This window comes from Sitophilus oryzae, unplaced genomic scaffold (assembly GCF_002938485.1).
Source record: "Sitophilus oryzae breed Bouriz unplaced genomic scaffold, Soryzae_2.0 scaffold_1111_pilon_pilon, whole genome shotgun sequence".
Classification (NCBI taxonomy): domain Eukaryota; kingdom Metazoa; phylum Arthropoda; class Insecta; order Coleoptera; family Curculionidae; genus Sitophilus; species Sitophilus oryzae.
This window is the reverse complement of record NW_022145740.1, coordinates 55,008-68,797: the sequence shown is the minus strand read 5'-3', so window position 1 is coordinate 68,797 and position 13,790 is coordinate 55,008. Positions and strand designations below refer to the sequence as shown.

The window sequence follows — 13,790 nt, the reverse complement described above, 5'->3', positions numbered from 1 at the left end:
TTCGGAATCGTATCTCTTATATTAATATCTGATTTACAATTGCATTGGCGAGACACTTTGTGAATATTGAGTAAGTCTAAAAGGACATACAATAATGCCTAAGATCTTTTTGAAGTAGCATTTGGCAGTGCTTGAAGCAATAATTCATATCAAAGATTCTTTGTACCTTTGTCCTAATATTTGGACAACTTATGGTAAGTGGTTTTGTATGTCTTGAGGAAATGTAATTGAACATGTGTATTTTTTTCCCAAACTAGAGAATATATGCTCTTACATTCTATGTGGTTAAACATAATTTTCCTTTTTTTTAAATACCGCTAAATAATAATTTATTATGATATTTTCAATGATTTTTCTTCAACAGCGCCACTGTATGGCGTATGGCTGCTCAATTTGTACCATTACGACTAGGATAGTAGAAGGTTTAATAGAGGAATTTTACGGTACATAGAGTTGTAATTATAGCAAATACCACAAATAAGTTTTTGGAGATGTATAGTATTTGGGCTCTATACAGAAATATTAGTACAGATTCTGATATAGGGTAAAAGGTGATTTCCCGAATCTTACCGTTTGCAAGGCTTTTGAAAAATTGATATTTATGGTGAAATAATGTTAATAAAAATCTGAAGAGAATATATAAGATGTGGATGTGATGAAAAAATTAAATATTCGCAATAACTACAACCACTCAGTACGAAATATTTGCTGATTTTTTTAACTTTTGTGCAAAACGGTATGGTTTAGGCTACTCTCCCTCCCTATTTTATATTCAACTGTTGAAACTAAATAAAAAAATCAACTGACACCATAGCGTTTAAAAATAAGTATTTATACTTTCAGAATAATTAGCAAAGAACAAGATACGCAGTTATAACACTTTAACTTTACAAGCTTCAAGTATTTTTAAACATTTTAAAAAAATAGAATTTGCTATGACACACTTGATCAATGAATATGTATTAGTCAACTTGTAATTTTAATTGGACATAGTCAAAAGTAAATTAATTTTTAACACAAACTGGCCAATTCTAAATTGAAACTGGCAATTGTATACCAACTTTATGAAGTTAAAAAATATTTTAAATCATTAAAAATTATAGATATCTAATATATGCATTTCTACAACTATTTTAAATAATATAAAACGATTTTTAGTGGACTTACATGGATTTTCAAGTTCGTAGCACGATGTCGAGTATGTTGACTAACAATTTTTTGAAAAGGTGTAAGCTTACCGATATAGTCTCCGTGATTTTGGAAAAAAGCCAAAGTAATCATTGAAATTCAGTGATTTTGGAAATTTTGTAACAAAACAAATTTCGTGAAAGAATGTGTCTACAAAAAGGTATTTTTTAGTTAAAAATTAATAAAAGATAAATCTCTCACAAATAATATTTTGTAATATTTTATTTGTAACAAGAATTTTCTTCATATTTCAGAATTTCAGATTTTTAAAAAGTAGGTAAGTTTATACAGGGTGACAATTTGAAAACGAACAGTATTTAATATTGCCTCTACCGATGATAGTATGAAAATTTGGCGAAACACGTCAATTTACATATCAAGGGGGACAATTTTTGAGGCATTTGTTGTCGTGTTACTTTCAACCCCCTGACCCCAGGGCACCTACCCCTAAAATTTTAAATAGCAACCCTATTTCTTTTACCATTTTTGTGTTTCTTATAGAATCCTACATAAACTGCATTATTTTTTTGAGAATTTTATAAGGAACACAAAGATGGTAAAAGAAATAGGGTTGCCATTTAAAATTTTAGGGTTAGGTGCCCTGGGGGTCAAAGGGTTGAAAGTAACACGACAACAAATGCCTCAAAAATTGTCCCCTGGATATGTAAATTGACGTATTTCGCCAAATTTTCATACTATCATCGGTAGAGGTAATATTAAATACTGTTCGTTTTCAAATTGTCACCCTGTATGAAATATATTATGTGGTACTTTTTCTACTTAACTTTCAAAATTCAAAATGAAATTTGGAGTAATATTAAAATACTTTTGGCTTTAGTTTATTAAGCAAAGTTTTAGTTTATGGTTAGGTATTTTAGATATTAACTATCTCTACAATAAACTCACATTTGTATACAGGGTGATTCAGTGATTCAGATTTTACTAGAATAACTTCATGTATCGATAGAACTAACCGAAATAATGATAGTTTGTACTATAAACCATACTCCAAAAACGCTTCCGCTTGGAGTAAAATGGCGCTAAAATTTGAATTATTTTTCGGTTTTAGTATTATATATATTAGTTTATTATTATATTTAGTATTATATATATTATATATACGTCGATTTGACGAGTGCGTCACCGCAAATCGCTCCGCCCACTCATTTTATTGGCTACTTGCAAATTTGTTGAATTTTTATTGATGGGACGCGTCGTCTATTTTTTACGAAAAACATCGAGAGAATATCGTTTCCCCTCTCACGGATTCCCCGTAGCTACAGAACGGACAGACGTACGCTTAATTTTATATGTATGTATATAATTTTGTATTCTCTGTTCGACGGCTGGATTATACTTGTATTCTCTGTTTAATGTATTTGTACACAATTTTTTTATATATTTCTTAATTTATCATATTATTTAACAGAATCAAAAGTAATGTTGCCTCCCATTTTTATACAGGGCGATAAAGTTTTCAGGAAAATCAGTTTTTTTTTTATAATAACACTATACTATTTTAAATATCTTTATAAAATTTAGTACACGTCTTCCATGTATCAAGATGTATTTTTTCATATAAAAACAGTTCTGTAATTTTTATTTCAGTTGCGTCCTTACGGGATTGGCTTAGTTAATTAAATTTGATTTCTTGATTTTCTTAAGAGTTTAATAGCGAAGTGCTTTAGACTTTAAATCGATATATATGATAATATTCTTTTTTCTCGGAAATTATGGAATTGTCTAGTTGTAAAATTTATTGATTTTAGTATACTTTAGTTGTTATTAATATAAGTTAAAAAGACGCTAACTTCTTTATTGCATTTTTTAATTGATGATGAATATTTTTGATTTTATCCAGTGTGTAAGCCACCAATGCACATGTCATATTTTGCACCCATACCTCATATTTGTATTTTACCACATTTTAAATTTATATGTATGCATGTATGTTATTTTTGATTGTAATATAATATTTGCTAAAGTTTCTATCATGTTTTATGTATTTGTATATCATTTTTTATATCTCCCGTAATTTTCACATTATTTTACAGTCGACATCAAAAATAATGTTGCCTCTGCACTTTGACGTAATATACGTATAAGTATTTGTTAAAACAATACTCGCCTATTTTATAAACATAATTACTTGAAAAAAAAATACCTATTTGGCTTATTTAGGTATATCCACTAATTTACTTGCACTTCGAAGTAAAATTCATTTTCGAAATACAAGACTTTTTGAAAATGAAAATGTCTAAGCACTTCTCGTATCCCAACGATCTCATAACTTATCGTAAATTTTGAACCTATTGAATTATGCTAGAACTGCTTTTTCCTAGTAAATTATGACAGTTAAAACTTATTTTTTTTTAATTTCATTATCTCTTGGATGGTCTATTTAATCATTATCAATTTGTTGTTCTCCTTTGTGGCTTTATAAAAATAATATTTTTACGTATTTTTACTTTTAAATTATAATTGACAACGACAAATCATAGGCTATGCTAGTCTTTGCAGTATAAATTAATTCAAATTGGATCGCAAATTTCCTTAATTAACCTAGCATAAGTCGTAATACAGATTATATCACTGTAGGAGTAATCAGATCGGAAGTCATAAGTTGAATCGGATATAAAATGCAAATATAATATATAAATATAAAATCCAATAGTTCACGTGATGACTCGAATCAAGTGGTCTGTGGTACCTTTTAAAAAATGGTGGATAAGCGAAACGGTTCATCGTTCATTAACTGAATCTTCGTTAAAAAAAATCTTAAATACTACAGAAGATGAAAAAAAAGCTAGAAAACTTAAATTAAACGTCGAACGTTGTCGAGCCTATAGAAATCGCAATAAAATTGCTAAAGTTTTATCAGTAACTACAATCGGTACTTCTTTTTCGACCTTGGAAGATTTTGAAGGACCATCAGAGACAACAGGAAATATAAATCAGGAAGGTAAGTAATAATACCTAATATGAATATGGTTAATAAATATTACCGTGACTTACCATTGGTGTATATACGGATATGGAAAACGTCTCGGAGAGCCAAGATAATAAAATGATTTTCATAAGAAATAAGAAGTTTCTTATTCACAGCATTTCAAAAATATATTTTATGACAGGCCTCTGGACAGGCAAAGACATTAAAATTGAGGGGCTTAGAATCCTAATCCGGCGTCCGTTTGTCGTTCATCGTTCCGTCAAACCAGTAAAATTGAAATATTATCTGTCATTTTTGAAATAAACCAATAAAACTGGTTAAAAACAACAAGACACTACGCATGACGGATTTATATTTAAACCCATCCATAGCTAACTTAAAAAATAATGGAAACTTTTTTTAGTAAAATAAATAGATTGGTATGGGATGTCATCTGCTTTTCTTGTCATCGTCTGTCTTACCTGAGAAAAAAAACAGAGTATACATGTATACATCGATAATCTAATCAAACTGGTAGTTTCGACCTTTATGCCCACTTGCACCGTTTGTATAAACTTTGTTTAAAAGCTAAACAGTGATTAATTATAATAAAATATGTATTGTTAATCACTGTTTAGCCTTTAAACAAAGTTTATACAAACGATACAAAACAAACGTAAACTCGATATTAATTATTATTACGTTTACTTTCTTATTTTTCAGAATTAATATTAAAAAATTATAGGTACTTACCGTTAAAATCAGAAATTTTGTTTCAGATTTATATTATTAAGTCCAATGCAAGAAACAACCTAATGAAACCACCATCATTAAGTGTCAAGATTTTATATTTATGGTTATTACTTCAGAAAAATAATAAAAACTTTTTGTGACCAAATTTTATTTTTTACATTAATTTTTATTAATGTAATTTATTTTTGCTGCTTACCGCCACGACCTTACATTGCATGGTTTCTGTAACCAAGAAATAAATATCACAGTTCAGTAGTAAACATTATAAGGGTGACCGTAAAGTATCGAATAAGTTCATTTAAAATTAAGGGGTGTGTAAAAAAAAGTTTTTTTTCTTCGACAACCGCCAACTTGCGTCTGGTGTGTGTCTGGTATTTTCAATACGCCTATGATGGTTGCGCATGTTGCAAAATCTGTGAATTTTTATTTTATTACTCGTAAGCCAGAGGATTTAAATACACAAGTGTTTGGTTAAATGCAAAGGGCAACGTGGCTGATATATGTGAAAAAAATTGGATTAATTGCTATACAGGGTGTTGTTTTTGTGAGTGTCAACTGCACGGAACCTTGTAGAACTTTTTTGTCGCAAGCCATTGGATAAATTTGTATTTTTTTCTGATACCTTCCGTCTTTTTAGTAACTTTTCTTGTTCTTACATTTTTTTGATATGTCGCTTAGTTTTCGAGATATTCCACAAAATTCCGGACATAGCTCAGCTGCGTTCGAAAAGTGTTATTTAATTGGCAGCATGCCTTGGAGAACTTAATTCAAATTTTGTCGCCATTTTACTCCAAGCGGAAGCTTTTTTGGAGTATGGTTTATAATACAAACTATCATTATTTCGGTTAGTTCTATCGATACCTGAAGTTATTCTAGTAAAATCTGAATCACCCTGTATACGGGATGAGTATTAAAGAACCACTGAATCTTTTCTAGATTTTCTTTCTTGTAAATTAAATTAATTAAAATTAATATTGACATATTTGTTATGTGATCATGTTTTTTAACTAAAAACTAAAAAAATTCAAAATATTTTTCAAGATATTCGAAATTTTTAATTTTTTTTTCCTCATATACGTGTTTCTGGTGTCGAAATATACTACACCTAAAAATGTTTGCACTCATTTAAGACTCACCCGATATAATAAATAATAATTTATTATTTTTATTCTTTATTACATTTTATTTTTTAGTATAAAAAGGACATATATTTTTCCACATAAATAAAAATTATGATTTTTTTTACCACTTCTTTTTATATTTTTTGTTATTTTTTCTTTAATATATTTTTATACTCCATTTTTAAATATATTTTTTAGATGACTCTATATGCTGCTTAAACTTATGGTAATTTAGGTAATCTCTCCTTTTGTTTTAGTTCCCTACATTCACATGTCTGTAAATGAATATTTTTTTATCATTTTATAATATTTTTAATATAATTTACTTAACAACTAAATCCTAACAATATAAATATATTGATCGTAACAGTAACAATTTAATATAATTAATGATTTACTACCACAACAATAAATGTGTATTGTTTATATTTTAAACAAATTAAAATTTAATACTATTTATAAATCCACTATTCCTTTGCTAATGTTTTATAGTCCATATAAATTGTTTCTCACCTAAAATATAAAATTTATTGAAACAGTTAAAATTTACCAACAGTTCATTTTATTTTGTCACACTTTTAACTGGCTATAACCTATAACTGTTTTGGTTTTGTAGATAGAACATTCACTGAAACATTAAATTTTAGGGTTTTTAGTTAAGTTTCATAGCATATTACCAAAAATATGATATGGTGTCAAATGTCACAGTTATTGATGTAAACTTTTTTTTAATGGGATCTTCTGTAAGATAGAAAAGTATTGGTTAAAATATTTTTTTTCTGATTTCTGAAATATATCACATATGCCCTTTCTCTCTAATCCAGTCTTGACATATTTATTAGTTTTAAGGTAGTCAGGTAGTTAATAAACTTTAAACATTGTTAGTTTTACATAAACTATATTTACACATTTATATCAAATTAAAATCAAACTATTAACAAAGAAGGGCATGTGTAATATATTTTTAAAATCAGAAAGATATGTTCTATCTAATACACTTCTAACAGGGACAGCGTATGACACTTAATAACCTTATATTTTATCTACTTTATGAATGTTCTATCTCAAAAAATTAAATAGGTATAATCAGTTAACAGTGGGACAGTACTCACTCTAATTTTTCTGAGATGATGCTCAGTGGGCCACAAATCCAATAAGTCGTAGGGCAAAGATGGAAACCTTGGTGTTCTCCTCAAAGGCCAGTACAAACTCAAAAACTTATCAAAGTAATATCTATGTTCTGTTGTATAGTTCATTTTGGCACCATACGTTCTGTCGTAGTTTAACACAATCATGTTTTTCAAACTTTCAAATCACTTTAAACAATTAAAGGTATCGAAGTTTTATCTTTTGTGTTTTCTAATGTTACCACACATAAATGTCTATGTGGTATGAGTTAAAAAACTTTCCCCGGGATATTTATTATTTAATTTTTAAGTTTACGTGCTGACCCTGTGCCAAATGTACGTAAGTTCAAACCGTATCAAACAGAAGTTAAAATAAATGTTTTTGTATGTGTGCGAGTTGTAAAAATAAATCGTATGGAAAATGTTTTGTTTGTGCGAAAATTGGAGGTATTTTGGAATTGGAATCTATGGTAACAAAAGCTAAATATAATTTTATTTATGAAGTATTATCATTTCAATTAAAAAAAATGTATTTTCTATACTTGAGTCAATTAACACTTTTTCATAGAATTTTTATATTATTTCAGATGAATTTTTTTTTTATTTTGGCACAATATTACGATGTAGGTATTGAAATTTGAATATACATTATACAGGTTGATTCATAAGGAAATGTCAATATTCCAGGTACGTATTCAGGACCCAAAAATAAACATAAACGTCTATATTTGTGTTCATGTAAATATTGGAATGAAAACGGACTTTTTAAAGTCTTTCGAATAACGGTAACTTTTTCGTTTAGCCCTGTATTACATTTTTGATTAATACAAATGATTTCTTTGTCACTTTTTGGTCAAAAATGTATATCTGTTACCAGTGGCGCAACTATAGAATGATAGGGGGTACTTAGCCTCCCTAAACACAAAATTAGCCCTCCCGATGGTTTGTGCGAGTCGTTTAAGATGAGTTTTAACCTCAAATCAATATTATCTTTTAATTGAACTGAGCCTCCCTAACAGTCGGTGTCTAGTTGCACCACTGTCTCTTATACACTGTTTTTTTTTCTCAGGTAAGATTTCGACAGACGATGACTCAAGAAAAGCAGATAACGTCCCATACCAATCTATTTATTTTACTAAAAAAAATTCTTATATTTTTTAAGTTAATTATGGATGGGTTTAATGGGGTGTGCTTTGTGTCTTTTTAAGTCAAGTGGAGGAAAAATCGAGGGAGAATTAACTGTAGACCCAGAGCACAGTTTGTAGTTAATACTCGCTGCCCAGGTAGAAAGTCTTATTATACACCCCCCAATAAAGTTACCATCAATAAAGATTGTATACCATCTCGTCGTTGATAAGTGCATTTCGTATATGGTACCAGAATCATACTAAACATATACTAAAAACTGGAGTAGCTGTAAAATATCACACGATAGGTAAATAATGGATTTTAGTACTGCAGAAAAATAATGATGTCAAAAGGTACTGGTTTAAAAAAATTAAGATTAAAGTTAATTAATCAACCTTTAAAGTATAAAATTTGGTAAGTGTTATTATTAATAAAATAGTATGTTCTATTTATGTTGTTTTATTTATTCCTGTGGAACAAATTTGTATTTGTTTTATTGATAAATATAATAATAAATGCGGGATGTTTCTTAAAGCTTGAAAGTAAGAAATAGTTCTTTTTATATTTTTCTGGTATGTGGTGTTTTGTTCTTGTTTGTTTTGTATTAACACATACCGTTTTTTTAAATAAAATAACTCGATTAGGTTTTTTCTGTTTTATACAGTTTTTTTCACAATATTTTGAAGTAATCACTTGTCACTCAAATTTTAAATACCCATATTAATTTAATGCTATGCGTTCCAGTTGTACCAACTTATTTCTTTGTAAAATAAAATAAACTACTTTGAAATTAAAATGACAGACACATCTATCACTGTCAAGGATCTTGTCATTGGACAGACTATATATGGATTATAATATTTACATTACCATAGATTTTAATAAAAAACAGAAACATTAATTTCAAGCTTTAATATTCTGTATCTCAAAAATGAAGGCCTTGCGGATACGTATTTATATAGAATTTTAAGTGTATCTTTGGGCTCTGAATTCGTATCCGAAGTATTGACATTTCCTCATGAATTGCCATCATACCTTATTTAGTAGAGAGTGGAGAGAGTTTTTTTTAGACATTGGGATGGTAACGTCTTAGTTATCTGCGACAGACTAACCATACACCATTTAATCATGGTAAAGTGGTACGTGTATGAGTCTAGCCTAATATTGGGCGTAGTAATAACAAGTTCTCCAACCGTAAACTTATTGCAACACGATTTCGCTAAAACAAACGCTGTAAAAACTCGGCAGTCAAACACAAAAGAATCCAATTTTGCCTGAAGCACGTGCTTATGCATATTCAAAGTTCGCGCTCCAGATCCCTGTAGGGATTCGCATCGGCAAGAACTCTAATAAGTTGATGAAACTGCGTCAAATAACTTACAAAGTGCTATATAGAAACGACTTTTACGCGGAAATTTTGTGTGATTTCAGTTTTAACGAAGCTAAATTACGCCGAGGAATTATTACGTAATTATCAAAGACTATTATGAACCTAATTTAAGGGTTATTTAATAGAAGAATATAATATTATACCGTATAAACTTTTTTCGTGTATTTTTTTTAAATTTTAGTCATAGAAAAATTGGTGTTTATTCCTAAAGCTGCATTATTATCGCTTTAAATGCAAGCTTAGAACTAGATTTCAAACACCCTGTATATTATTCTATTTTTGGATTCTACGATTGAAATAAGGGTAAATTTTATTAAGGTTTATCACACTTAAACCTTACCGTTTTTGAAATATTTTCAATTTTATGAAATTGCAGTAAAAATTTTAAGGCTTTATTTCTCCAAGGGTATCAAAGTTTTTAATACTAAATATTTACTGAAGATTATTTATTGATGAGATATTGTGTTGCAATAATATAAATTTTACTACCTTATACACAGTGTCCAAAAATTTATATTAAATAATTACTAGCTTAAAAGGGCAATAATTTGTTTAATTTAAATGGAACACCCTATATATTTTACGTGAATCAGATGCACAATGTAATTGTCTATCAAATTGTATTATACCATTTTTTACCCATCTCTTCAAGTTTTCGTAGAAAATGCATTTTCTTATAATTTAGACCTCATTTATCACTGTACCCATGGAATATTGACATTTCAAATTTTTTTATAGCACCATGTATGTACAAAATGTACAGGTGGTAAATATTGCAAGCCCCTTGGCATACAAAAAAAACTATTTAAATATTTGTAAAAAAGTATACCAATTAAATATACCACCATTATTTCCGACCAAAAACACCAAAAATTAGTTAATTACATAACTTTGAATTGTTTTAATTAATAAAGTATACTAAATAAATTTGGATTAGGCTCAGAAATCAATATAATAATAAGTTATGAAAATGGACGTCTCTGTTTTTGTAAATATAAGCATTCGTCAAAAAATGAAATAAAATTTATAAGGTGTTACTTTTTACCACACTGTCTAATACACACACAAAATTCAGTTTTTTAGTATATCGAGCAATTATTATTAATCAACGTAAACAGTCAATTAATGTAGTTTGAATACTGGGATCGTATTAATTGGTCCTCTTTAAATAAAAATATTTAAACAGTTTTTTTTTTAATTTTTTAAGTAAATAAGCGAACTATATCGACAATATTAGTATCTGTACCCTTTGAAAATTTGTTACATCTTTAAAAATAAGCTAAAATGTCAATATTCCATGGGTATAGTAATAAACGAGGTCTAAATTATAAGAAAATGCATTTTTTTACGAAAACTTGAAGAGATGTGTAAAAAATGATATAATACAATTTGATAGACAATTACATTGTGCATCTGATTCACGTAACGTATGGTATTCCATTTAAATTAAACAACTTATTGCCGTTTAAATCTAGACATTATTTAATATAAATTTTTGGACACTCTGTATAAGCTAGTAAAATTTTTATTATTGCAACACAACATCTGATCAATAAATAATCTTCAGTAAATATTTAGTATTAAAAACTTTGATACCCTTGGAGAAATGAAGCCTTAAAATTTTTACTGCAATTTAAGTTAGTTAAGTAAGTTTCAAGTGCGATAAACCTTAATCAAATTTACCTTTATTTCAATCGTAGAATCCAAAAATAGAAAAATATATAGGGTGTTCCATTTAAAAAAATACAACCATAATATTTTTTACTTATTTGGGACACTCTGTACCTTGTAAAAATATTTTTAAATTGTAGATCTAATAGTCCTTCAACGAACCCAAAACTTACAATTTGCAAAAATCTAATCGTCTAGCTACAATACTCCGTGTCGTATGTGGTGAACAACCCTGTATAAGCACAGTAATTTTAGGATTTAGTTTAGTTCACACTTGATAACGGTTAGTGATACTTCTGACCGAAACGTTGTGTAAGCAAAATAAATAAAAACAATGGAAGTCCGAAACTTTTTTAGTTTTAAAACTGAATCATTGTCTTCCACATTCAAAGCAACGTTAAAAATTGTGATGTGTGAATATATGTATAAATAATATTAGTCTTACTCCATCCTAAGTATTTTTATTCGAAAATTACATGCAATTATGTTTTAGCTCTTTATTCACCTGTACGTTACTTATTTCTTTAAAGTTATTGCACATTTTTCCAACGACAAATTTGATTAAATTTGGCAAGAGCATTCCGTTGTGTGCGAAAATTAAATCATATAAATCAGCCCGTGTGCATGTCACTGGCTACGACGACACCTAAATATTTTCATTCGCGTGCCAAAAAGAAAACCGAGCCACAGCGGCGAATCAAATCAATTCTCCATTTTTAGAGACGTAGCCCGAATCAAAAGTTGCAAAATAAAATTTTAATTTTATTTACAACTGCCAGTAATATTTTAATCACTATTTATACAATAGCAGAATAATTGAACTCGAAATTAATTTAAATCAACGTTTTCTAATTATGAAGTATAATATTTTTTATCAATTAAATAAAATATACCCCAGGCACAAAATTTCCGCCACCCTAAAAATTTGACTAAGTTTGATGTTTCAGAACTTTTTATTTCGTAATCCGATTTTTATGATTATGGTATCAGTGTGAAGATAAATTTATTGGCATTATTTTTTATTATTTGAATGGCTTATATTCTTCGGTTAGGTGGGCTTATACATGGGTAAATCAAAAAGTTGTTATTTGCAAATTCAAAACACCCTGTAGAAAAATTGAGACGGGCATTTTGGATAAAAAAAACACTTTACTGTAATCTTAGATATATTCCTAACATTTAATTTTTTGAGTTATCCCATTATCTCTATTCGTTTATGAGCTACACATTTTTAAGTAAAGTATTGATTTCAGAAATTCTTTTATTGACAAAAACAGTAATTTTATAATAATTTTAATAGCGTGTATGTCTACCTCTCGCAGCAATAACAGTTCGAGGTCTTCGTCGTATCGAATGAATAAGAGTTGTTATTCTTTCTTAATTTATAGCTTGATGAATATCAAACTATAGATCAAGAAAACCCTTTAGAAGAGCTAAGGCTATCATTAACGGAGAAATCTCCTTAGAATTTTTAGAATTTAGAATGAGTGGGAGGGGGGTTAATCACTGCGACCTTACAGATCTATTGTGCCCCCCTTTCTTGAGTTATAACTCATCATACAGTCCCAGGTCTTTGACAAAAGCCAGTATCTGGGACGATTATATAGAGGGTAGTTCTCCATCTCCAATATCAGTCGCACCAAAGTTCATGGTACGAATGGTTGTCGTCTCGGCGCACTCAGTGATGAGGTGTACTGGTGTTTCCCCATCTTCCCCATAGAATCTGCATTCGCCGTTTCTTCTTAGTTTCAATCTACTGAGCTGTTCATTGAGGAGACAGTGTCCTGTTAAAAACCCCGTGACAATCCGAAGATTGTTCTTACTTAAACCCAGGAAGATCTTTGATTTTCCTTGATCGTAAGCCCTCAGAAACTTCTTCGAGTGTCTTAAACCGTTGCAAGATCCCCATTGCAGGTTGCGGATGGAGTCTTCCAAGTTCTTGAGTTCCGCCTTGAGTTGGTTACCACTTGAAAAGCAGAACGGTTCTGGTCCAGTTAGTGGAGTGTTCGCTCCTTTTTTAGCTATACCATTTGCTTTTTCATTGCCTTCTATCCCTTTGGTGAGCAGGCACCCAGAAAAGGAGGATTTTGTTTTCTTTGCCTAATTTATTCAGCTTCTCTGTGCAGTCTTTGACCAATTTCGAATTGATTGATACTGAGTTGATCGCTTTTAATGCTGCTTGACTTCAGATAAGATGGCTATTTCTTGTTTCCGATAGTTCCTATCTAAGATAAGTTGCTCGCATCTTTCGATAGCGTAGATTTCTGCCTGTAGGATGCTAGAGTAAGTGCCCATTGGTTCGGAGTATTTAGTTCTCCGATCCCTGTTCCCGCATTGGTTTTGGAAGCATCAGTATACCAAGTTATGGTATGGTCTTTTAACTGCTGGGCAGACGTTTCTCTCTTCCAATCCTTTTTATTGCTCAATACTACATTGAGGTGTTTCTCAAAGTTCTTGGCATATCGTCCACTGGGAGTTGCAGG

General features: G+C 29.6%; 1 protein-coding gene and 1 long non-coding RNA gene across 8 annotated transcripts in view; both read right to left on the bottom strand.

Moving 5' to 3' along the window:
* Window positions 1-13,790, bottom strand: part of LOC115881689 (uncharacterized protein CG45076-like) — a gene marked incomplete at its 5' end in the record, with an annotated part of 225,172 nt that overhangs the window by 161,275 nt on the left and 50,107 nt on the right.
* LOC115881737 lies at window positions 6,155-7,446 on the bottom strand. Its single transcript, XR_004050080.1, has 2 exons — window positions 7,104-7,446; window positions 6,155-6,504 (listed from the first exon to the last, which is right to left on the bottom strand). It is a non-coding gene; the product is annotated as an uncharacterized LOC115881737 (long non-coding RNA).